At 42.7% G+C, this 23,715-nt stretch overlaps 1 protein-coding gene across 4 annotated transcripts in view; it reads left to right on the top strand.

Moving 5' to 3' along the window:
• The first annotated feature begins 5,436 nt into the window (after positions 1 to 5,436).
• Positions 5,437 to 23,715, top strand: part of TNRC6C (trinucleotide repeat containing adaptor 6C) — a 114,410-nt gene continuing 96,131 nt past the window's right edge. For all 4 annotated transcript variants that reach the window (XR_009693085.1, XM_061144706.1, XM_061144705.1 and 1 more), the window contains exon 1: positions 5,437 to 5,531. The gene's annotated coding sequence lies outside the window, so the exon portion shown is untranslated. The remainder of the gene's footprint in view (positions 5,532 to 23,715) is intronic.

The raw sequence follows: 23,715 nt of genomic DNA, 5'->3' as shown, positions 1-23,715 counted from the left end.
AATCTTGGGTAGTCTCTCCTCAAACTCCTTTAGGGCTTTTCACCTCCTCCTTGGTGTCACTCAGGCTCAGCACTCAGCCTTCTTATCTTGCCTCCTAACCAAAACCCCCAGCTAGTCATCTATGCCCTGCCTTCAACATCCACCACTATGCAGACCACCCCAGAAAGATTTCTCCAGCCCAGACATTTCTCTTTACTTGCAGATCTGACCACGCCACTAGCTGTCCCCTAGTGCCTCCAATGCCAAATGGACCCAACCAGACTTAACCCTTGTTTCCCAAAGTCCCACCTCTATCGATCAGTCCCTAAGTCCCCCAGAGTCTCCTGCAGTTAAAATTATCTTTCAGGGACTTCTCTGGTGGTCCAGTGGTTAAAGAATCTGCCTTCCAATGCAGGGGCGTGGGTTCGACCCCTGGTCGGGGAACTAAGATCCCACGTGCCATGGGGCAACTAAGCCTGTGTGCCACAACCAGAGAAAAGCCCTGGCACCACAACAAAGACCCAGTGCAAACTAATTAATGAATTCAGTTCTCTTTCAAAGGGATCCTTTCTGTTTGGCCTCTAGGGTCACTCTACTTCCTTCCACAGTTTCTCATCTCCCTGCTGCATGACTTTGCCATCAACCTCTGCTTCCTCTTCCCTGTCTTATCCTTCTTCTCCCTGTCATCCACAATGTTCCCAAAGAGATCTCTAGGACAGCCAGGTACAATAAGGTTTAGAAGCACTCAAAGGCCTTCAGGAAAAAGTCCAAATGCCCTCAATGTGATATGAGCTGCTCCTTATGATCCAGCCCCTGCTCACCTCTCCCACTTCTCCTTCCATGTGAGCTGTTTTGACTCTGCTGACACTTTGCAGTCCCCTGAACAAGCAAAGGTGCTCTCTTCTGTCTCCTTTCTCCTGGCTGTTCCCTGTGACTTCAGTGCCCTTTCATTAGCTCTTGACCATTGCAGCCATCTAACTGTGGCTCCCCTTGCATCCTTCGAGACCTCCTGGTGGTCTTTCCGAGCACTCCAGAATGACCTGGATCTCCCTTCCTGCCCTCTTCAGCACCGTGTACATACTGTAATCATAAGTCAAGGCTTTCAGCTTTAAATCCCCAGCACCCAGTCCACCGCCTGACACCTAACCCAGGTTCAGTCATCGTTCAACGAGAATGTCTAACTCGGAGGAGTACAAAGGAGAAGCATGAGGCCTGGGAAACTGTCTAAGGTCAAACAGCCAGTGACAGCAGCACTGAGGTTCAGCCTGGCTCACATCTTAAGACTTTTGTCTCCACTCCAGTATTTTCCTCAGTTGAAGTGGGAGGATGATTGCACCAGAACCACTCAGGAGCTGGTTAAATATGCAACTTCACAGGCCTCACCTTAGACCCAGATGAGTCTGTGTTTTAAACAAGCTACTGTGGTGATTCTTATGAACAGAGTTTGAGAACCAATACACCATCCTGTCTGAAAGGCTTTAAGTTCATCACTTTTTTTGTTTTTTTGGCTGTGCCATGTGGCCTGAGGGATCTTAGTTCTCCTACCAGGGACTGAACCTGCATCAGAGGCATGGAGTCTTAACCACAGGACCACCAGGGAAGTCCCAATCATCACATTTTTTATGGCCAAGTCAGTAGCTATCTGCTTGGTGACAAGCAGTCCTGCTCCCTTACATTTTCACTGAAAGCGATCAGTTGTTGGAGTCTTGAAGCTTTTCGATTTTAGAGTCCACTGTTAGGATTCAAATTCTACTTGCAGAATCAATGGTGGTAGAAGGAGGGAAGGAGGGGCTTCAGGAGGAAGTAAAGCAGTCTTGTGTGGTCAGAAGTAGCTGGGGGTGAAGGGGAAGCAAGTATCACAGGCAAATAGGACTCTGAGAAAAGGTGTCCTTTATGATTAGTTTTTTATTCTCAAATTTTAGCATGCATCAAAATCACCTGGAGGGCTTATTAAGATGCAGATACCTATGGGACTTCCCTGGTGGTCCAGGGGTTAAAAATCTGCCTTGCAATGCAGGGGATGCTGGTTTGATCCCTGGCTGGGAACTAAGATCCCTTGTGCCTCGGGGCAACTAAGCCTGCTTGTCACTACTAGAGAGAAGCCCCATGTACTGCAACGAAAGATCCCACATGCTGTAACTAAGACCCGATGGAGCCATATATAAATAAATATATTTTTTAAAAAGATGCAGATACCTTGATGCCCCCCAAGTTTCTGACTCAGTAGACCTGGCAATGGGGTTCAAGAAGTTGCATTTCTAACAAGCTCCCAGGTGATGTCGATGCTGCTGGTCCAGGAAGCACACTTTGGGAACCGCTGAACTAATTCACCCAGGTGGCTCAAGTGGTAAAGAATCTTCCTGCCAATGAAAGAGACACAGGTTCAATCCCTGGGTCAGAAAGATCCCCTGGAGAAGGAAATGGCAACCCACTCCAGTATTCTTGCCTGGAGAATTCCATTGACAGAGGAACCTGGCAGGCTACAGTCCATGGGGTTGCAAAGAGTGGAACATGACAGAGTATGTATGTATGTACATACGAGCTAATTCAACCTTATGCCCCATGCAATCATTTATTCTGTAATATCCACGGAGATGAGGATGTGATCACCCTGATTTCTGCTTAAACCAGATACAGACCTTGTTACATTTCAAGCTAGAGTTTCTATAAACAACTCTTATGATTCTTCTTTGAATGGAATGGAAATTCGTCTCCAAACCTTCCACACACTTATCCCAGGCCTGCCTCTTATATTCTCGCAGATGCATCCAGCTAGGTCTTCTCCACCTGTCCTTAACTACTCGACTTTTTAACTTAAGAGCGGCACTTAATATTTAATCTTTTTACATGTAATTCTATGGGGGTTGCCCATTTTTATAGATTGCAACCCATACCTTAGTTATGAGGTGGTAGTGGCAGGGCTGATAAAAGGATGACAGACCCCAAATATGCACTGACTCATTTTACAACTTTGCCTGGGGGTTGCTCAGACTTTATTCAGCCCAAATAGCCACTGAGAAGTGACACTGAAGTCTCCACACGCATGGCTGTCATCCACCTCAATGTTCCTGGATCAGTCCTAATTTTGAGAATTCTACTGTTACAGACCCACATGAGTCTAATTTTGGGGTCAGAAACTATGATCAATGTAAGTGTGGCCTTTTCTCCAGGTGTTTACAGTGTAACAAGAGAGGACAATTATTTTGTGTGGTTTAGCTGATTGAGGGGGACAGTAAAAAGAAAAAGATGGAGAAAAGTTGAGAGGTTACAATCAGAAATTCAACATCAAGGATAAAAATTAAATCATTCTATTTTGGTTCATTTTCCAAAAGCAGAAGTTCTGCTTATTGCAATGATGGGTTCACTGAGGTATCTGAATTCCTCATTGATTTAGCAATCTTAGTGGATGCCAAATATTTTGAAGATATTATTATTTTGCGCTCCCTCCTGGAGCATGTGATACCTTTATCTTTGAGAACTGCAAAGGATGAAGGTTCACCCGAAGTCAAGAATAAAATTAACGTAAATAAAACGCTGAATGGAAAAGGCAGAAGTCTCTATGTCAACTCGGGCTGACATCAGAGTCTTCTGAGTGATGTGGGTTTTCAGCAGGGGAAGTACCCAGCACAGACACTTGAAGAAGATTTTAGAGCGCGGTTTGTGACTCTGACTACCCGGGAGCTTAAAATATGGCAGTAAGAAGAAAGGAGTGCGCCGAGCTCACGGGACCCCGAAGGGAAAGGAGAGAGGGGAATTTGTTGTGTCTCTTTCATCCACGGACGTTTCAAGGCAAGACTCTTGCGGTAACAAAATTGCACTGCTAAAGTAGCGTGTCATTATCTGCTGTTCAAGATGGGGACACGTAGACAGGGAATGGCCTCCAACACGAACAACTTTCAAGTAGCACCGCTGAGCCTCCACTGCACAAAGCGGAAAGCTGGCCTGCTTCCACCACGCTTCATGAAAATGGAGAGAAATCTTGGTTTCAATATTTTCTCGTGACTTGAACCGAAAGTTAAAAGGGGACTTTTAAATTGCACATCGCTGCTGATCTTACCCACGATTAATGACTAGTGTGTATGGGAAGAGCGGCGGAATGGAGGACCGCTACCGGGTGCAGAGCGCCGGGAAGGAACCGTGGGGTGCGGGAGCCGGAGCGTCCGGGGTTAGGCCCAACAGCAGTTTGCCGGGTGGGGGCAGGATACTCGCGCTCCCGGGAACGGGATGTCTCCGGGGGCGGTTACACAGCGAGGCTTGTTTGGCTGGCAGCAGGGCGCTCCCGGGGGAGCGGTTGTGCACTGGGGGACGGCTGGGAGGCGCGCAGCGAGCAGGATGCTCCCGGGCCCAGGCCGGCGCGTGTACGTGTGTGTGCACGGTGGGGAGGTGCAGGGCGTGTGCACGGCGCGGGCGGGACGCGCGCCAGTGCGGCCGCCGAGCTCCGCTGCAATACAGGGCCAGCGCCGCCGAGTGAAAATACCGCGCAAAACCCTGGCTCGGGAGCCGCTGGGGGCCGGCTAGGGGAACCAAGCGGACGCGCGCGGCCGGGCCCTCACCCCGGGGCTGAGTGCACTAATGCGGTGTCGCAGCACCCTCAGACGAAGAAGGAAGCTGCGTGAATTTCCACGCACCCCAAGGAAACCGCGAGCCCTAGGGACTCCCACGCGCCCGCGCACGACGAAGCGGAGCGCGTACCCGACCGCACCCTGGCGCGCTCCCCGCGCGGTCTGTGGAAAGACAGCTCGGGCGGGTATTAAGGGGGGGGAGAAGGGGGTGTGGCTTGGCTGGAACTAGCCAATGGGCCGGGGAGGGGCGCGCGGGGGCGGAGCTCGTGTTCAGAGTGCCGATTGGTCAGTTGGCCCTCCGGTATGCAGATACGGTGAAGTCACGTGCCAGGGGCCGGGACGACTTCCTGTTGGAGGCCAAGGCGGGGCGGGGAAGGGGGCGCGAGCGCCCCGTCTGGCTGAAGCGGGGGGAGGGGGATTCTTGTCAGTTAGAGCAACAAGATGGCCGCGGTGGCAGCTCCGCACCTCAGCGCGACGGCCCCGGGAGCCGCAGCCGCCGCCGCCGGCTCCGCCGCCCCGCAGCCCTGAGCGTCGCCCCGGCCGCCCCCACCGCCCCTGACAGGGCCGTCCCCGCGCCCGCCGCGCTCCAGCCGCCGCCGCCGCCGCCGCGGGCCCGCCCGAGCCGGAGGCGGAGGGAGCGGAGCCGGTCGAGCGCAGAGCGCAGAGCTCAGCCCCCGCCGCCTCGGATCGCGGGCCGCGCCGGAGCCGCCGTCCCGCCTGCGGGCGCGAGGAGGAGGGCGCGTCGCGGCGTCGCCGGGGCCGGACCTGGACCCGCCGGGACGCGCCGCCGCCCACCCGCCCGCGCCGCCGCCGCCTCCGCCCGCTCCGGGACTTGAGCCCGCGGCGCCGGCGCTGAGCGGGCCCCCACCGCCCGAGCGCCCCGCAGGCCCCGGGGCGGCCGCCCGAGTGGTTTTTGCCGTCGCCGCCAGGCCCGCGCCGCCGGACCCCCTCCGAGGAGCCGCCGCCGCCGCCGCCGGGGACGGAGCCCAGGTGAGCGCGGGCCGGGCCTCCGAGTCGCCGCAGCCGGCGGAGCTGTTGGCGTCGCCTTTGTTCGGCCGGGCCCGGAGCGCGAGGGGTCGCCGCGGATCCCGGCGGGAAGGATGCGCAGCACGGGGCGGCGGGAGGAACTGCTGGCGGCGCGGGGCCCGAGTGCGGGCGCGCGCGGGGCGAGAGGCTCGCGGTGCCCGGTGCGATCCGCACGGCAGTTGCGTGTGTGGTGTGCGTAAAACGATGCGTTGGTGGAATTGGTTCTCCGGGAGCAGTCACCCGCGCGGGTTTTGCATTTCTGATGGCATGCACGAACCCAGGCGTTTTCGGTGTGGGGCCTCTCCCGCTGTTGTTTGGGGGGGGGGGGGTGGGTCAGAGCAAGCGCGGGCGTGCTTCTGCTAGCATGGAGGAGCCCCTTGGCCTTCCGCGGGTCTGGAATCAGGTGGGCTGCTCGCGGCGCTGCAGGCTGCGGGGCGATGCGCATGAGGGACGGGAGCCGAACCTCAGCTGCCCGGCTCTGGGAGCGCGGAACCGAAGCACCTCGGGGGCCACCTCCGCTCCTGCGTGGCCTCGTCTGCACCTTTGCCTCGTGGATGAGATTCGTTAATAGATTCGTGTCTGTTAAATGTGCAGATGCGGATCCAAGGGTTCCCAGCGCGTTAACTCGGTGGAGAATCTTTCGCTTGCAGGTTACACTCAGCTTTGGGAATCTCACGGAAGATGCAGGATTGCTGCCTCCACGTCGCGGGGCGGGGGCGGAGGAACCGCAGATCCTGGCCGCACCTCTAGCGGTGCTGGGCGCTCGACTTGTCTCAGGGATTCAGCGAAATGAGTGCAACTGTCTCGAACCTCTACCTCTGTCAGATCAAACCTCCATTTGAGTGGTCTACTCGGTTATGTTTAGGCATGAACTGCAGATTCTGAACTCAAAATGGTGCTCTGTAGATGTCCAACTTAAGCGTTTTTAAGGAGTTAGTTGCAAGTTGGAGGCGTCTGGATGGTTTAATCCATTGTGTTGCTGAGGTTCGTGTTTTCTCCTGAATCCGGTGTTCACCGCGGTGTCCTGCGGTGTAGGTGGTCAGTTTGATGATCGCTGTGTAGAGACTGCTACGTCTCTTGAGTGTAATTTGACCCCGCAGGAGGCTTATTTTATGCAAGTTATTTCCTACATTTAGAATTGAGTAACTATGGGGATGAGTTGAGACACTGGAAATGTGGCTTGAGTGATCTTAGAAGACAGCGGTGGCCAGTTTGAAATGTGTACGAGGTGCAACCATTCTGTGCATGGACTCCATACTTCCTTCAATAGTATGTGAAAGAATAAAGGATAAAACTTAGCTCCAGACCAGATGAACTTGGTTGGCAGAGGGCACCTTGAAGAAATTTATTCCAGAATCACGGAAGTGGTGAAGGTCTTTGAACACCTTTCAATGTGGCACACCTAGGATGCTTTGTTGGGAGAAATGATGCAAACTGAGGTTTTAAGAGCAACTAGCCCAGTTATATTATCCGAATTAATTTTTTATTGGTATTTAAACAGATGATAATTGTCTGATTAGTCATTACTTTGTTCACCAATACTGAAAGAGTTTTCTCCTATAGAAAGTTTTTAATATTTGTGTTTTCATAAGAATGGAGGTTTTAGAATCCTTTTGTCTTTCTCACACTGTATCAATAGAAATTGATAGCCCAGAACGTGGTGATAGTAAAAGTATTGTTTTAGTTAAATTATACTTATTGTGATGTAAAATAATTTCTTCAAGCTAGCACTAGTTCTTCATTAAGAAGTAGAAAGGATCCGAATCCCAGATATACGTGTGTGTATGTGTATGTATGTATGTATACATGTATGTGTATGTTCAGACCTGATTTTGTTATGTGGATCTAGTTTGAAAAGCCCAATTCTTATCTTTCATACTTATTGTTCAAATCAAAGACCTTATTGTCTTGTACATCTGATTTACTATTAAGATATGAAATTAAATAAAAGTTGATACTGAGGCTATAATAAGACTTAATCCTAAACTATTTCGTCCTGGGTCTAGCATTTAAATATTTTAGTAGTAACTTGGGTTACACATAAGTGTTGATTTTAGGTTTTCCTCCCTACAGTGTTTATTGTTGTTGCTGTGTTTCAAGTGGCATATGTTGTAACACTTTGACAAAGATTATTTTGTAACAGGTTTATGTTTATACTTAGTTGGCTTAGGAGTTCTGGAACAAATAGTTGTCAGAGAGTGCTGATTATGAGGGAAAGTGGAGGGAACTGTTTCATTTGATTCTCAGTGATTAAAATATAACTGAACCATGGGTAGGGGGGATATAGGAAACTTTAAATTACAGTATTTCTCACCTCCTCCACCTTTTTGTTAAACAGCCGGCTTTACTGAGATAAATGTGTGCTTTTCCAAATGCTGTCATCTGGCTCACTTCCAAAACCACGTTGGAGGAGGAGGAGGTCAGGGCTGGAGGGGGGGCAGCCCTTTTCCTTAGTGAAGAGAGCTTTCAGTTGGAAAGAAATGGAAGATAAAATTCCTATAGTACTAGCTGAGAATGGGTGTTTGCATTACTTCCCAAACTCCAAATGGGGGTGATAAGGTCCTGAATGTAAACTTACTATTGGTTGACTCAAGAATGTGATGCTAATTTTAAATCCAAAAGAGAGAGATTACTAGTGAAAGTCTATTTCTCTGTTATTTGATTTGAGCATATAGAATGTCTATGACATCATATAACTTCTTTAACAACTTAACATTTAGAGAATTAGAGAAATTTTAAAGACTATTTTATGGTTTGTTTTTTTAACCTTCCCCAGTAGGAATTAGATCCTTGAGATTGTATGCATATGTTTTCGGTAATATTTACCTCTGAGTCCAGGTTTATTGTGTAAAGATGATATCTGAGAAGATTTTATAAGAAAGAAAATAGATTGGCTATGAAGTCTGAGGCTGTTCTATATATAAGAATAGCATATGAATTAATTAAGATTTGGGACTGGAGTAAGCAAAGATTACTTAGCCAGAGCAACTGAAGCCTGTGTGGAAAGCATGAGAAACACAGAGGTGACAAGGGGCAGGTTTATAAAAGGCCTTGGAAGATGGTAAGCTGAGGGAGCAGGAGGTGGGGCCCTTACCAGGCAGTGCCTGGAAGGTTGTAAGGGGAAGAACCAGGTAACTTTGTTTCTGTTTGTTTTGCTTTTCTTTTTCTTTGATTGAAACTGTTTTGGCTTCTTACTCCTGATTTTGAGAAATTAAATGGGTTTTACCTTTTATTCCAGCTTTATTTCAGAGGGTCTTCTGATGTTTTTGATGTAAGGAAATCTTTTCAAAAAGTATCGAAGCCATGGTTTATTTTGTCTGATAACTGGCTTCATAGTGAAGGTGACTAGATTTTATATGCCTAATTAGGACAATTAATATCTCAATAACTTTGTCTGAAGATGTCATATATTTGAGTAAAGCAAGAAGAATATCAAATGAGAACCAGCGACCAGCTTTTTTTTTTTTTTTTAGGACATTTTCCAGGTTTTCTTGCTTTAAGCCAGTTTAATCATGACTAGTTACATTTTTACAAATTAACTTCATCAGTTTTTAAATTTTTGTTGGAGTATACTTGATTTACAGTGTTGTGTTAGTTTCTGCTATACAGCAAAGTGAATCAGTTGTGTATGTGAGTGTGTGTGTGTGTGTGTTTGTATATATATCCACTCTTTTTTAGATTCTGTTCTCATATAGGTTATTACAGAGTATTGAGTTGAGCAAATTAGCTTTTAAATAATTGTGCACTCATGAGAAGAGTGTTCTTTACTTTGCAAAATAATATACAATAAGCTTTCTTTAAGATGTTCTCAATCATAAACATTTAAAGAACCAGGTAACTTATACACAGCTCTCTTCAGGAATATAATTACTTAAAAATTTAAAGGTTGCTTGTTATTAGAAATAACTATAAAACCTTATGGAGAGATTGTATGTGTGACATTGAAACCAGAAAATGTGTAATTCTTGCCCAGTGAACTTGTTTGAACAACTTGATTAAAGTAATCCTGTAGCTTTTCTGTTGTGCAAAGTATGTATTTGAACTGTAACTTAAAATTTAATGAAAAGTGAAATATGAATTTTTGACTTCTCCAACTGGGACATGAGAAAGATATGTGTGTTAAAAGCATGGTGAAAATTCAGACCCTTTGTGCCATTTTTGGAGTTTAAAAGTGAACTCTCTTCTTGGCTACAGATGCTTTCAGAGAGTGAAGAAGCTGTTGCAGGGATGGCGAGCTGTTTGTTAAGAACACATTCATCCTCTGTAGCCCTCAGAAGCCTATAGAGCTGTGTGCAGGGCTAGACAATCTGGGCATCCAGCCAGAAAACATCCCTGCTGCAGCGCAGACAGCGGTTCGCGCCCTCCTGAGCCCTCCATAGCTGCAAACCACAACAGAAGGGATGGCCTTGGGAAAGCCGTGCTCACTGCTGTTTTGAACTCTTAATATTCAGTGTGGCTCTCTGAGTCCCAGCCCTGCTTTGGGGCTTTGGTTTTCTAAGATGTAGTGATGGTCAAGGGTGGGCAAGAGTGCAGCTTCAGAAATCGGTCTCTTCTAGGCGAGTGACTTTCAGCGTTTGCTGTGGGAAGTGAGCAGCGGGTTGTCCATCCCAGGGTCTCCCTCTCCTGGTTTGCCTCTTTCTCGTGGTACTTCTTTCCTGCTGGGGAACCACCTGCCCAAAGACACATGGGATTGCTGGGTCCTGCACACAGGGCCCAGAGGAGGGAGTCCCATGGAGTCAGTCCTCCAGAGAAGAGAACCCGTGGGCTAGACTGGTCCCTTGTGGCTCAGACCGCACTCTACTTCCTCATAAACCTTTTTTGACACAAAACTTTAAAAACAATTTTTGTACAAAAATATGAAAATGGAAGAGTACACAGACATGTCAGCTTATCTTTGTTGCAATGTTAGGGTATTTTCTGTGAACATCATCTATTTGTATAAATGCAGATGATCCCCTGTGATCCCCTGGAATACAAACACCTGGACAGTTCTTTTTTTCCCTTTAATCTAAAGACTTTCTCTGTTTTCTTTCTTCAGAATGTTTTAGAAATTATTACACTTATATCTTTGTAATGTCCTACCTCCGAAGGCCTGAAATGCAAACCTGCAGTTTCACAATATCAAGTCAAACTGTTCTCAGTAGCAGGATAACCCCTGCCTGTGGCTGAGTCTCTTACTAATGGGCAGGCTGGCTAGTGTTGGAGTTCATATTGGGAGTGTGTGCTCTGCTAGATTCATTTTATGTGTACAGTTGAGCTTATTAAGGATAAAATTTCTCACAACTAAAATCAGTTTTTTGGGTTGAGCCTGGCAAAGACATATTTTATTTTTTATTACCAAAGATAATTTCTCTTTAATTTTTCTTTTAATAAATTGATAATTTAAGATAGTGCCCAGGAATTAAAGTTAAGGTCTGAAACAGGCAAATTGCAGCAGAGGCAAAACTTATCACCTCCCCAACCTTTGCTGCTGTGAACAGATGTTAACATCAGGAATGGGAGGGGAAGTGGAATTACTCCTTTGATTACCTTGTGTTTTCTCACACTATATATGACCTGCAGAGGGGGAGGGGAAAGAGTATGTAGGAAGGGAATTTACAGCAATAGGCTTCGCTCTTGGGAGGCTGATGTTTTAAATGAGGTTTTGAGGGTAGGTGAGGGAAAGGAGTGATGGTTGTGGGAGCAAATACATTGGAGTTACTGAGGACGGTGGAGAAGGGTGTATGTGTGTGTGTGTTGGGGTTTAGGAAGCATCCTCTCAGGTAGCCAGGTCTCCGTGTTAAAATAATTTCAAACAGATACAGCTAACATTTGAGCATTTATTCTGGGATAGTGTGCCAAGGATGTGACATTACTATCTTATTTAATCCTCATAACACTCACAGAAGATGGTTGCTTTAATTCTGTTTTACAGAGGAGGAAAGGAGAACGGAGAAGAAAGTAAAAAGATCCTGCAGCTTGTAGAAAGTGCAGCCAGAATTTACACTCAGACTGTCCACTTCACAGCCCTCACCCATGGATAAATAGCTTGGATTATTTGAATAACTTTGTAGTTAGTCTCTCTCCTCTGGTCTGTGTCCCACCAATACACTTTGTGTTTTTCATTCCCCAGTAGCTGCTTGTAAGGTAGGTACTGTTATTGTGTTCATTTTCTAGATTGGGAAGCTGAGGCTGATGGAAGTTGAACAATTTGCCCAAAGTCAGGGCCTTAATAGTGTGTCTGGGTTCTCTGATGCCAGAGTTAGAGCTGCTTTCTAAAGCCCACTGCTTTCATGTCAGTCCTTCCTTTACTCCACAAAGATTTATTTATTTATTTATTTTTTTTACTCCACAAAGATTTAATACCTTTTCTACTCAGTGGCCACAGTGAAGACTGACCTCTCACTGCCCTCCCTGAGGTGTCCTTAGTGATGGAGACAGGCACCAAACAAGTGAAAACAGCAAAGCGAAAAACTAAGATAGCAATTAAATGTCGTGAAGCTTCCTGAGTTCACAACAGTCCATCGTGGCGTGTAATTACGTAGCCGTGTTGTGCGTCTCCTTTGGTGAAGCTGCACGTTACCACATGGAATGATGAGAGAAGTCCAGCAGCAGAAGGAATTTTTATCTTCCTTAGCCTTGTCAGCCTTTCCCACTCACATGACCACCAAACACTGTTTTCCCTTCAGTACCACCCTATAGTGTCATTCAGCGAGAGGGACTTGGGAATGCAGAAAGAGAGTGCCCCGTTATTCGGAAGAGGGAGGGAACGCATGGGTCACAGTGGTCAGGCAGGACGTCACTTGAAATGGGCCCTGAAAGACTGGTAGCAATTGGATGGATGGAAGGGATATTCTATAAGGAGACAAATGGGCAAGTCATGTTTGGGGACCATCTCGGCAAGTACCTAACCATAGCAGCTGAAACCCAGTGTTTTTATTGAGTAAATGAACCCTGAGACCTAGCTGTAAGTAGAGCTTTCATGTTGAGTTTGAAGTTTAGAAGGGGCTATATGGGTAGCATCTCCATTCTTTGGCTGGTTAGGAACTTTTGGTGGTTGTTGATGGGCATGACATTGAACCAAATGTAGATTTGAAACTTGGATCAAGCGGGTGGTTGGAGGGGAGACTGAAAGCCTGAAAACCATGGCTGTTGTGGTTGTCTGTGGAAGGTGATGCGAGCTTAGACAAGCATAATGGTAGGGTCAAACTGAAAAGGTGTTAGGAAGAGTCAGCAGGACAAAACAATACCAAATGATTGGTGTGGGGCTGTTGGAAAGAAGGAATTCTAAGAGGTCAGACACAGAGGGCTCACTGCTCTTCCTGGGATGTTTGAGAGAGGCCTTAAATTAAATAAAAAAGCTAATGTTAAACTGTTTGATTTAATACATAACAGTGAGTCCTTTTAAAATGCTGATTGGGGAAAGATAGCACGTAATAGAGCAGTTTTAGGAGAGTTTATTGTTTGAGATTCTGGTATAGAGATTTGACTCACAAGCATAAATCCCACTATGTAATGAGCCATGTAATAATAGGGTTCTGCTGTTAATTATGATGAGTACTCGCAACGAAATCGAATTTTCTTAGTACCACCCCCGTAAAAAATCTTAACTCAGACTTTATATAACAGTCCCAGATATACTGCAAACTTTATGGATGTGGGATATTGACCAAAAAAAGAAAACAAATCTTCAGTATTTCCAGAAAATCGTCACCGTCCTCAGTGCACCGTGTTTTCCATGGGCATCTGTAGGAATGGGCAATTATCTTTTCAGGTCTCTGGGTGCTGCCACCAAATTCTAAAGATGTAATATGTGATATTTCTTATGGACATTTGAACTTTAGGTATAGTTCCTGATTTGCCTTTCACAGATAGGGTGACTATCATTAGATATTAGCCATTGGAAAAATGAGTGTTGTAATTAATAGGATCATTCTGGCCAATCCACAATGTCTGGTTAGCATATATTAGATATATTTTTCTGTTCTCCTCTAGGGGGACTCTTGAAGTAGATCGAATTTTAGAAGGATATTGAAAATTCTTTTTCTTGAAATTAGTTTATGTTGACTTGTAATGTAAGTACTCCTTTAGCACAGTTATTAAATGTGGCTATTTAACTAGCTTACACACATGCCTTCTATTTAACCTCTGATGGCAGAATTTTGGTTATGTAGATTGCATGGCCTAAGAAAATGGGGTTTTCTCTTGTTGTCTTTCAACTAAATCTCAAATTAGTGAACATTGATTTCAGAATTCAGCCTTTAGGATTTCTCCAGTTTTTCTTGCTTTTTATTGATACTTGTCTTTCCCATAACATATCCCCCTTTTTTTAATTTGCTCTTTTCATGTTTTTAAGATTTGTGTGTTTTTTTTTTTTTTTTTTTTTTAATATTTTCTCTCCTGAAGCTTTGCATTTCAGAGATGGCAGTGAAGGTCTATTTTGAGGCAATAGGATGAACAGTGTGCTGTCTTTCATTTCAATCTACTGTTGTTTTGCTAAGCCTATTTGCTCTGAGGATATAAAGTCATAAGTGGAGAAAGGATTCCAGACTTCATAATAGCTATAGTTTTTTGAGTGCTTGTCATATGCCAAGTTCAGGCACTTAATTTATTACCTAATTTATTCTCATCAGCAGATGAGGAAACCAGGGCACCTTGGAGAGGGCACGGCTCCCTGATTGCTGTGACCATGCTGTTTAGTTGTTCCTCCTCATTCAAACGGACACAGTGATTTTTATTACCTTTGAAGATCTAAGAGATCTTCAATTCAGTTGCTCAGTCGTGTCCGACTCTTTGAGACCCCACGGACTGCAGCACACCAGTCTTCCCAATTCTCCAAGAGGTCTTGGGGCCCCAGTTTTGATGTGTGGCATTTGGTCTGTTTTAATTTTAAAAATCCATCACATGTTAACATAAATTACCTGTGTCTAATGGGATCAGAGCCCCAAATAGAATCATTTTGGGTTCTAAAAGTATACTGAAAGAAAAGCAACTTTGATGTGCTCATGAGAAATGTTATTTCTGTTTGAAAAACCTGATAGTAAATTCTCTTTACTCCCCGAATTCTAGCTCTGACATCCAGAATGCGGCTGAGGCAGGAGCATGTTGGCAAGACAAATGCAAGTCTCATGAAATCTCATGGATTACTTCTTTTCTGCCACAGCAGCAGGTTTTTCTTAAAGCATTGTTTGAAAATTAACATTACTGAAAATTTTAAGCCTGCTTAAAGGGATTCTATGATAGTTCTGATTCAGATTATTAAAAGTGAGACGACATTTTTATAAAAATCTGTGTCACCTTGCTACTAGAGTGCTTTAGTTATTAACAGGGTAAGCTAGCAGTAAGCTGCCTTTGATATATATGAGCAGTATTTGATAACTGTCTTTCCTAATACTTCCTGTTGAATCGCACATTTCAGTTGGAAAGCAGTTTCCTCACTTGACCCATTTTTCTCCTCTATTGTGTCTGTCTTCTGGTTCTTCAACACAGAGTGTTTGAAGGAATGTTGTAAACCCTTACAGACTTATAAGATAAAGAGATCCAGATACCTGCTTTGGAATAAGCATATTCTCTTTTGTTTTTTTATTTGGTTCTCTGGTTGGAGGGATAATAGTTTTGCTTCTTTACTTTCATGTCACAGTTTTCAGAAGAAATATATATTAAATGGCTGTGAATGGTAGAGAAGCATATGGGTAAAGGAAAAAAACAGATGTGTGAGGGTAAAGATCTTGTTTTAATAACATGGATAATTTAATGATACAATTTTAGCAAACATATATGCAGTAAGCCTGGCTTAATATGTCTATATTGTAACGTGTGTGGAGACCTGGATCTCTTGATACCGTTATCTTATTATTGATGCCACCGTTAGTCCCAGGTACGACCCCTGGCTTTATAGAAGCTTGAATCTACTTCTGTGCTTTCCAGATCAAATTCTTAATGTCCTAACATACCTAACACCTGTCTCCTTCATGAAACCGTCTTTGAGTTCACTGTGTAAACTTTATCCTTTCTGTCTAAGCTCACACCTTTGGTGACCTCATTCAGTCCTGTGACTTTAAATTCCATACATACCCGGAAGACGCCTCAGTTTTGTGTTGCAACCTGGACTGCTCCCAAGACTCAGTATTTGCATATCTAGTTGCCTTCTCCATATCCTCACCCCACGTCCACTCTGCCTGCACTCCTCCCTGTCTCACTTGAGAGAGCACTTACATCCTTCCAGTTGCTCCAGTCTATATCTTTGGCGTCCTCCTTGGCTCCATCTTTCTTTCCATGTACAGTACATGGCGGGGGGTGGGGGGTGGGGGGCTTCCCTGGTGGCTCAGTGGTAAAGAATCTGCCTGCCAATGCAGGAGACACAGGTTTGACCTCTGGTCCAGGAAGATCCTCTAGAGAAGGAAACGGCATCCCACTGCAGTATTCTTGACTGGAGAACCCTATGCACAGAGGAGCCTGGCAGGCTACAGTCCATGTGGTTGCAGAGTCGGATAGGACTTAGTGACTGAACAACAACGGTATATAGAAAATTAACAGCTTTCTAAGTAATCCATGGGTCAAAGAAGAGATCACAAGAGGAAGTCAGAAAATACTTTGAGCTGAATTTAAAAAAGAAAACACAAGCTATCAAAATCCATGTGATGATGAGCAGCTAAACTGTGCTAAGAAGGAAATGTATAGCTTTAAATGTCTGTATTAGAAAAAGAGCTCTTAGAGCAATAATTTCAACCTCTACTTTATGAATCCGGAAAGTGAAGAACAAACTAGGTCCATAGTGAACAAAAGAAAGAAATAAAGATTAGAGTAGAAGTCAATGAAATAGAAACAGAAAAGATCAGTAAAACCAAGAGCTAGTTAATTGAAAATATCAACAGATGGAGAAACCTGCAACTGGACTGACCAAGAAAAAACAAAGAAGATATAAAGTACCAAAATCAGGAATGAACAGAAGACTTGGTACTGAGCTTACAAAACTTAAAGTGATACTTTGTGCCCACAAATTAGACACCTTAGATGAAGCATTCTAGGAATAGACAAATTACCAAAACTGACTCAAGAATCAAAAGTCTGAATGGACATTTAACAAGAAGCTGAATTAGTAATGAACAATCCTGCCACAAAGAAAAGCCCAGCTCATCTTGGCTTCATTGATAAATTTTGTCAGACGTAAAAAGAACTAACCCAAAGCCTTCACAAACATTTCCAGAACATCAAGGAGGAAGAAACACTTCCCAGTGGACTCTGAGGCCAGTATTGCTGTGATACCAAAGCCAAAGACAGCATAAGAAAATAAAACTGCAGCCCAATATCTCTCATCATTGTAAACACAAAAGTCTTTCTAATATTAGGAAGCCAAGCCCATCAGCAACATATAAAAAGGGTTATGATCAAGTGGGATTTATTCTAAGATTGCAAGTTTGAATTAACATTCTAAAATCCCTTAGTGTCATATACCATATTGGTAAAATCAAAGATAGAACCATATGATCATCGCGATAGATGCAGAAAAGGCATTGGACAGAATTCAGTTCCCATTCATGATCTTTAAAAACAAACAAAAAAAACTTCTCAGCAAATAAGGTGTAGAATGATAATTTCTTCAACTTGATAAACAGTATCAAGGAAAACATTTTGTATAGGAAAAACATACAAAATACAAGGAACTAATTCATATTTTAGTATGAGCAACTATAAATGCCTTCCTAAATTTGTGAGCAAGATTTGCTTCTGTCAACATTGTATTGTAGTTTCTAACCTGTGCAGGTTAAAAAAATTCATAGGGGCAGGGGTAGGGGGGAGTGGGGAGCCAGGCATTTATATTGGAAAAGTGAAAATGTTAGTTGCTCAGTCATGTCTGTCTCTTGGTGACCCAATGGACTGTGGCCCACCAGGTTCCTCTGTCCATGGAATTCTCCAGACAATACTGGAGTCAGGGAATATTCCTGACCCAGGGATAGAACCTGGGTCTCCTGCATTGCAGGCAGATTCTTCCCCATCTGAGCCACCAGGGAAGCCCTTTATAGTAGGGAAAAAAAAGAAGTAAAACTGTCCTTATCCACAGATGGTGTGATTCTGTATATAGAAAATGTACAGAAATCTGTGCACACACACACAGCTACTAGAACTAGGAAACAAGTTCAGCAAGGTCACAGGATACAAGATCAGTATACGAAAATCGTTTGTATTTCTGTATACTAGCAAACTAGCAAATTTCATTTGAAAAAGAAATTAAGAAAACAGTTTCACTATGGCATCAAAAAGAATTACATATTTGAGAATAAGTTTAACAAAAAAAGTGAAACACAAAACATGACTGAGAGAAATTAAAGAAATAATTAAGAAATTAAAGAAATAATAGTTGTCTTCATGGATGGAAAGATGCGATGATGTTAATATAGCAGTTCTCCCTAAAATGATCTATAAATTCAATTCAAATCACAGAAAACTTTTTTTGCAAAAGTTGACAAGCTGATTCTAAAATTTATATGAGAATGCAAAAGATGTAGAATAGCCAAAATCATTTAAACAAAAAACAAAAGAAGGACCTAACGTCTCCAATTTAAGTTTATACTATAGGAGGACTTCCCTGTTGGTCCACTGGTTAAGACTCAGCATTTCCACTGCAGGGAGCACAGGTTCAATCCCTCATCTGGGAACTCAGATCCTGTGTGTGGTGTGGTGCAGCCAAAACAAACAGACAAAGAAGAATATGCTGTAAGGTGAAAGCAGTTAAGACAGTGTGATACTGGCACATGGGCAGACATATGGAGCAGAACTGAGTGTTAAGATACAAGCCTTTGAACTGATTTTTGACAGAGGTACCAAGGCAGTTCAGTGGGGGAAAGGATAGTCTTTTGAATAAGTGTTCTAGGACAGTTGGCTGTCCATATGCCAAAAAAACAGAAAAGGTGATTTAGACCTCACACCATACACAAAAATGAACTCAAAATTGATCATAGACTTAAATGTAAAAACTGAAACTGTAAAACTGTTAGAAAAAGCACAGAAGAAAATCCTAAAGACTTTTGGTTAGACAAAGAGTTCATAGATAAAACACCAAAAGCATGATTCAAGAAGAAATAAATTGATACATTGGACTTTAAAAATACTGTGTTTCAAAAGATGTCATTATGAACATGAAAAGACAGTCCACACACTGGAAGAAAATATTTGCAAATCATACAGCTGAAAAAGACTTGTATTCAGAATATATGAAGAACAACTCTTGTAACCCATTAATAAGACAAAATACCGAGTTAAAAAATGAACAAAAGATTTCAGTAGACATTTCACCAAAAAAGATATACAAATAGCTAATAAGCACATAAGATGCTCAACATCATTAGATATGGAGGAAATGAAAATTAAAACCATAGCCACTTCATCTCCGCTAGAAAGGCTGCAATCAAAAGGACAGGCAGTAACAAGAATGTGAAGAAATGGGGAACCTCATCCGTTGATGGAATTGCTTGTTGCAGCAGCTTTGGGAAACAGTTTGGCAGTTTCTTAAAAAGTTGAACATAAATTTACTGTATGACCCAGTAATTCCTTTCCTACATATCTACCCAATACAGATAAAAGTGTATATTCACTCAAAAACATGAACATGAAAGTTATTTGTAATAACCAGTAGAGGAAGCAATCTAAATGACCATCAACATTTTGTAAATGGTTAAACAAAATGTGGATGTCTATACAGTGGAGTACTGTTCAGCCATACAAAGAATGAAGTTGGGATATATGTTACAGTGTGGATGAATCTCAGAAACATTGTGTCAAATGAAAACAGCCAGATTTCATTTATGTGATATTTCCAAAAAGGGCAGATCTGTGGGATCCGAAAGTATATTAGTGGTTGTCTGGGGCTAAAGGTGAGAATGGGGATTGGCATGAAGGATTTTTGGTGGGTAGTGAAATCATTTGAAAACTGGATTATGGTTATGGCTGTACTGTGAATTTTTTTTTAAGTGGGAAAATGTTATTTTAAGGCTTCAATGCATGTTAAAATATATATATACACTTACTATCAGAATTGTAACCTTATTTTTTTATTAAGATGAGAATTGTTCTTTGTGTGTTTTGTTTTTGCTTGGTTTTATTTTGGGGTTATCTTACCATCGCTATTTAATGTTCTTTATAGTCAAGGTGTTAATTGGATTAGTGACAAAAATATTATTAGCCATCATTATATCTTGTATATGTGCTGCATTCAATGAGTAAGTCTTAAGTAATTGAAGCTGTTTAAAATTCACAGATCTGTAGGGTTTATAGAAAATAAAACAGATCCAAAGAGGTGGTGTGCCTTCCATAAGATCAGACAGTCCTGAGTTCAAACCCAAGGGTTGCCAAAGAAAACTAGCTTTATGTCTTTTGACATAGGAAAAGGAGCAAAGGAAAAGACAATTGATAAAAACAGACTGGTAAGCAAGCATTTACAAACTTTAAAAACTTAGTCTTGCCAGTGATCAAAGAAAAGCAAATTAGAGATACTAGAATTTTTTTTAACATTTTCAGCTGGCTAAGTTCAAATATAACCCAGAGGAGAATAAGAAAGGAAAATCTTCCACTCATATGCTGTTAGTGAAGATGAGTACAAACACCTACAGACAGTGAAAATGATAGTACATATCAGAAGATTCAAATACCTTAATACCCCTCATGAGGTTATTTTTTTGGCCTCTTTGTTAAGGATTCCCCCTCCCCCACATATATTAAACTGTACAGATTTGAAGTTTACCATTCAATAAAATTTTATATATGTATATACCTTTGAAACCACCCCTACAATCAAGGCAATGAGCTTATCTGTTGAGGTTAAGTTTTGAAGTCTGTTGGTAGGAGTGGTGGGACAATGCACTGGAGGGAGATGAGAAGCAAAATTTAAAAACCATGTAATCACTGGAAAATGGTGATAAAGGGAATGGGGATGCCTTCCTTATAATTTTGCCCATAAAGGTAGCTACTTCACACAGCAGGTTTTGAAATATTTGTCATTCTTGTTGGAAGGTGATTATCTCTTAAATATTATTTAATCAAACCTTTCCTTTTGGGGCTAAAATCTTTTTTTGAAAATATAGAAAGGCATTATGGTTAAGAGATATTGGGACTTCATGCACAAGTAAAGTTTTAACAACAGAAGTGGGAGCCAGTATATGGTTGCCATCTTTTAGTCATGCCATGAAAGATATTTGAATAAAAACCACCATCATCAGCTCTTACTACTTTGTAAAACAAAAGACATTCTCATGCAAAGAAGTAGAAAACATGATCTTAGGGGAGAATCCTATAAATTAAGTGAATGTGACTTTGTGAAAAATGGTCCTCATCCTTTTTCCTCTTTTTGTGGTATTACCTGGAGTTACCTTGATTGTGGGGTTAGTTTTACAGGTGTGCACATATACCAAATTTTATTGAATAGTATGCTTTAAATATGTGCAGTTCATTCTCGTTCACTGATAACCAGCATTTGAGGACCACTGGTATAAGCATGGTCTTGGGAGTGTTAACTCTGGGATAGGTTTCTGGGAATGTCTCTTTATTAGCTCAGTGACTTCAGGTTTTTTTTTTTTTTCCTCAGCCTTGGCTCGTCTGGAAGAAGTGGCTAGTAATGCTTACTTACAGTGTCACTATCCAGATTAAATAAAATAGTGTATAAAGTTGACACATTGTAGGTACACATTATCTTCCCTATATTTAGCCCTGCAAAATCTATTCCTCACTACCACACATTTGTGCTGTCATCTGTTTGTGTGAATATTACTGTAATTTCAAAGGAGTGATTCAACTCTAGAGGGTGGTATTGTTTTAACCCTATCACAGACATGACCATAGTAATCACTTCAGTGTGTGATTTGTAGGGTGTGTGTGGGAAGGGGTGGTTTATCCTGAAAAGATCCAAGGATAGCCTATAAAATCATTGCTTGAGCAAAAGTCATGGAATAGAGATTGAATTTGTGTTCTTTGTAGACTGTTAGGATTTGTTCTTCTGAAGATCATATTGTCCATTTAACTTACTGTACTTCACACAGAGAAGCCCTATCCAGGGTTCCAGAAGTGCTTATAATTCAGTCTCCTGTGGCATGTAATTATCACAAGGCAGTAAAGCTTTGTTCAGGAAGATCAGATACCTAGGAAATGGACAGTCACTCAGTTACTTACAAAGCTTGGTTTTCCTTTCCTTTTAGAGGTATGTTAAAGAGAGAAAGATGAGGAGGAGAGTGAGCAGTAATATCCCCTTTGCAGTTCCACTAATATCTTAGATTTGTAATCTCCAGAAAATGTAGCTTTGGATATTGAACAGCAACTTCCTAACTTGAGAAGAGTAGATAGTTATGCCTGTGCTCAGTCGTGTCTGACTCTTGCAATCCCATGGACTGTAGCTTGCCAGGCTCCTCTGTCCATGAGATTTTCCCAGCAAGAATACAGGAGTGGGCTACTGTTTCCTCTCCCAGGGGATCTTCCCAACTTGGGGATTGAACCTATGTCTCTTGCATTGCAAGTGACGCTTTACAGCTGAGCCACCTGGGAAGCCCTTATTTATGCCTTGGTATTAATGCAAAACTAAAAGACACCTTCTTAGGTCAAAAAAGAAACATTTATTGAGCTTCAACCTCATGCTGAGACAAGAGTTTAACCTTTTAAGTAGTTACAGAACCCTCTAAGAAGCCAGAAAGTCAAACAGAATGAAGAAGAAATTTCAATTATACAAGAATTTCTCTCCAGAAAGTTTCTTCCTTTCAACCTTGTTAACAGAATTCTTTCTTGGGAGTTCCCTAGTGGTCTGGTGGTTGGTAGTTGGTGCTTTCTCTGCCAGGGCCTAGGTTCAGTCCCTGGTTAGGGAACTAAGAGCCTGCAAGCTGCGTGGTGCAGCCAAAAAATAAAAATAAATTCTTTCATACTTTTTAATATTTACTATGTAAATTACCTCAGAATTTTAAATAGATGGCTATCCAGGCTGTGAAGCTAGCATAATTATACCAAAAACATGAAAATGATATCAACAAAGCTATCTTTAAATTTCTGTTAACATAAATGTAATCTGAGAATCTTAAATAATTTACAGAAAGCATAGTTCATCACTGTTAGCATTATTTAAAATCTGTTTCTAAAGAGAATTCAAGACATGGAGTGGCATAAGATTATCTTAATTGCTACCTGGAAAGTCACTGAATAAATTTCAGTATCCTTTGAGATACTCCTGCTTCTGACTAAGGCAGACAAGCTGTATCAGACTACCCCTGCTGCCAAGACCTAAAAGAGCTAGGTGGAACATAAAAAGCAACTCTTGGAAGGCATCAGAAGCTACTGGGGCATATAATATCACTTTTATGTGGAATCGAGAAAAAATGATACAGATGACCTTATTAGCAAAGCAGAAACAGTCACAGATGTAGAGAACAAATTTACGGTTACCCAGGGAGAAAGGGATGGTGGGACAAATGGGGAGACTGGGATTGACATGTATACTACTACGTGTGAGATAGACAACCAGTGAGGGCACCGGGAGCTGACTGCCCAGCGTCCCGTGATGACCAGAATGAGAGGGCGGTCTAAAGAGTGGGCGTGTGTGTACATAGAGCTGACACACTTGGTTGCTGTACAACAAAACGGACACAACATTGTAAAGCAACTGTACTCCAATTAAAAAAAATTTAAAGACAAACTAAAAATGGGGGAAATGTTCACAGCAACAGTTTAATAATAAAATTAAATGGTTTAAACTTTTATTAATAGAAGTTTAATCCATTTAATATATAAATTCTTACAAATTGATAAAGACAAAACACATTAAGAACCCAAGGGATAGACCAGAAAATATAATTGGCTAGTTCACAGAAAACAAAGTTCATGCATGTTAAGTAACAACATGGGGAAATGTGTCCATTAATAATCAAATCACCAAGTTTCCCTGCTGGCTTAGCAGTAAAGAATTCACCTGCCAATACAGGAGACACAGGTTCAATCCCTGGGTCGGGAAGATCCCCTGGAGAAGGAAATAGCAACCTACTCCAGTATTGCCTGGAAAGTCCCATGGACAGAGGAGCCTGGCAGGCTACAGTCCATGGGGTCGCAAAGTTGGACACAACTTAGCTACTAAACAACAGTAATCAAAGAACTGTAAATGAAGGTTAGTGAGATGCTGTTTCTATCTGATTTACAGAGATTAAAA

This window comes from Dama dama, chromosome 5 (assembly GCF_033118175.1).
Source record: "Dama dama isolate Ldn47 chromosome 5, ASM3311817v1, whole genome shotgun sequence".
Taxonomy (NCBI): domain Eukaryota; kingdom Metazoa; phylum Chordata; class Mammalia; order Artiodactyla; family Cervidae; genus Dama; species Dama dama.
The sequence above is the reverse complement of the archived record's forward strand: the minus strand, read 5'-3'. Positions and strand labels throughout refer to the sequence as shown.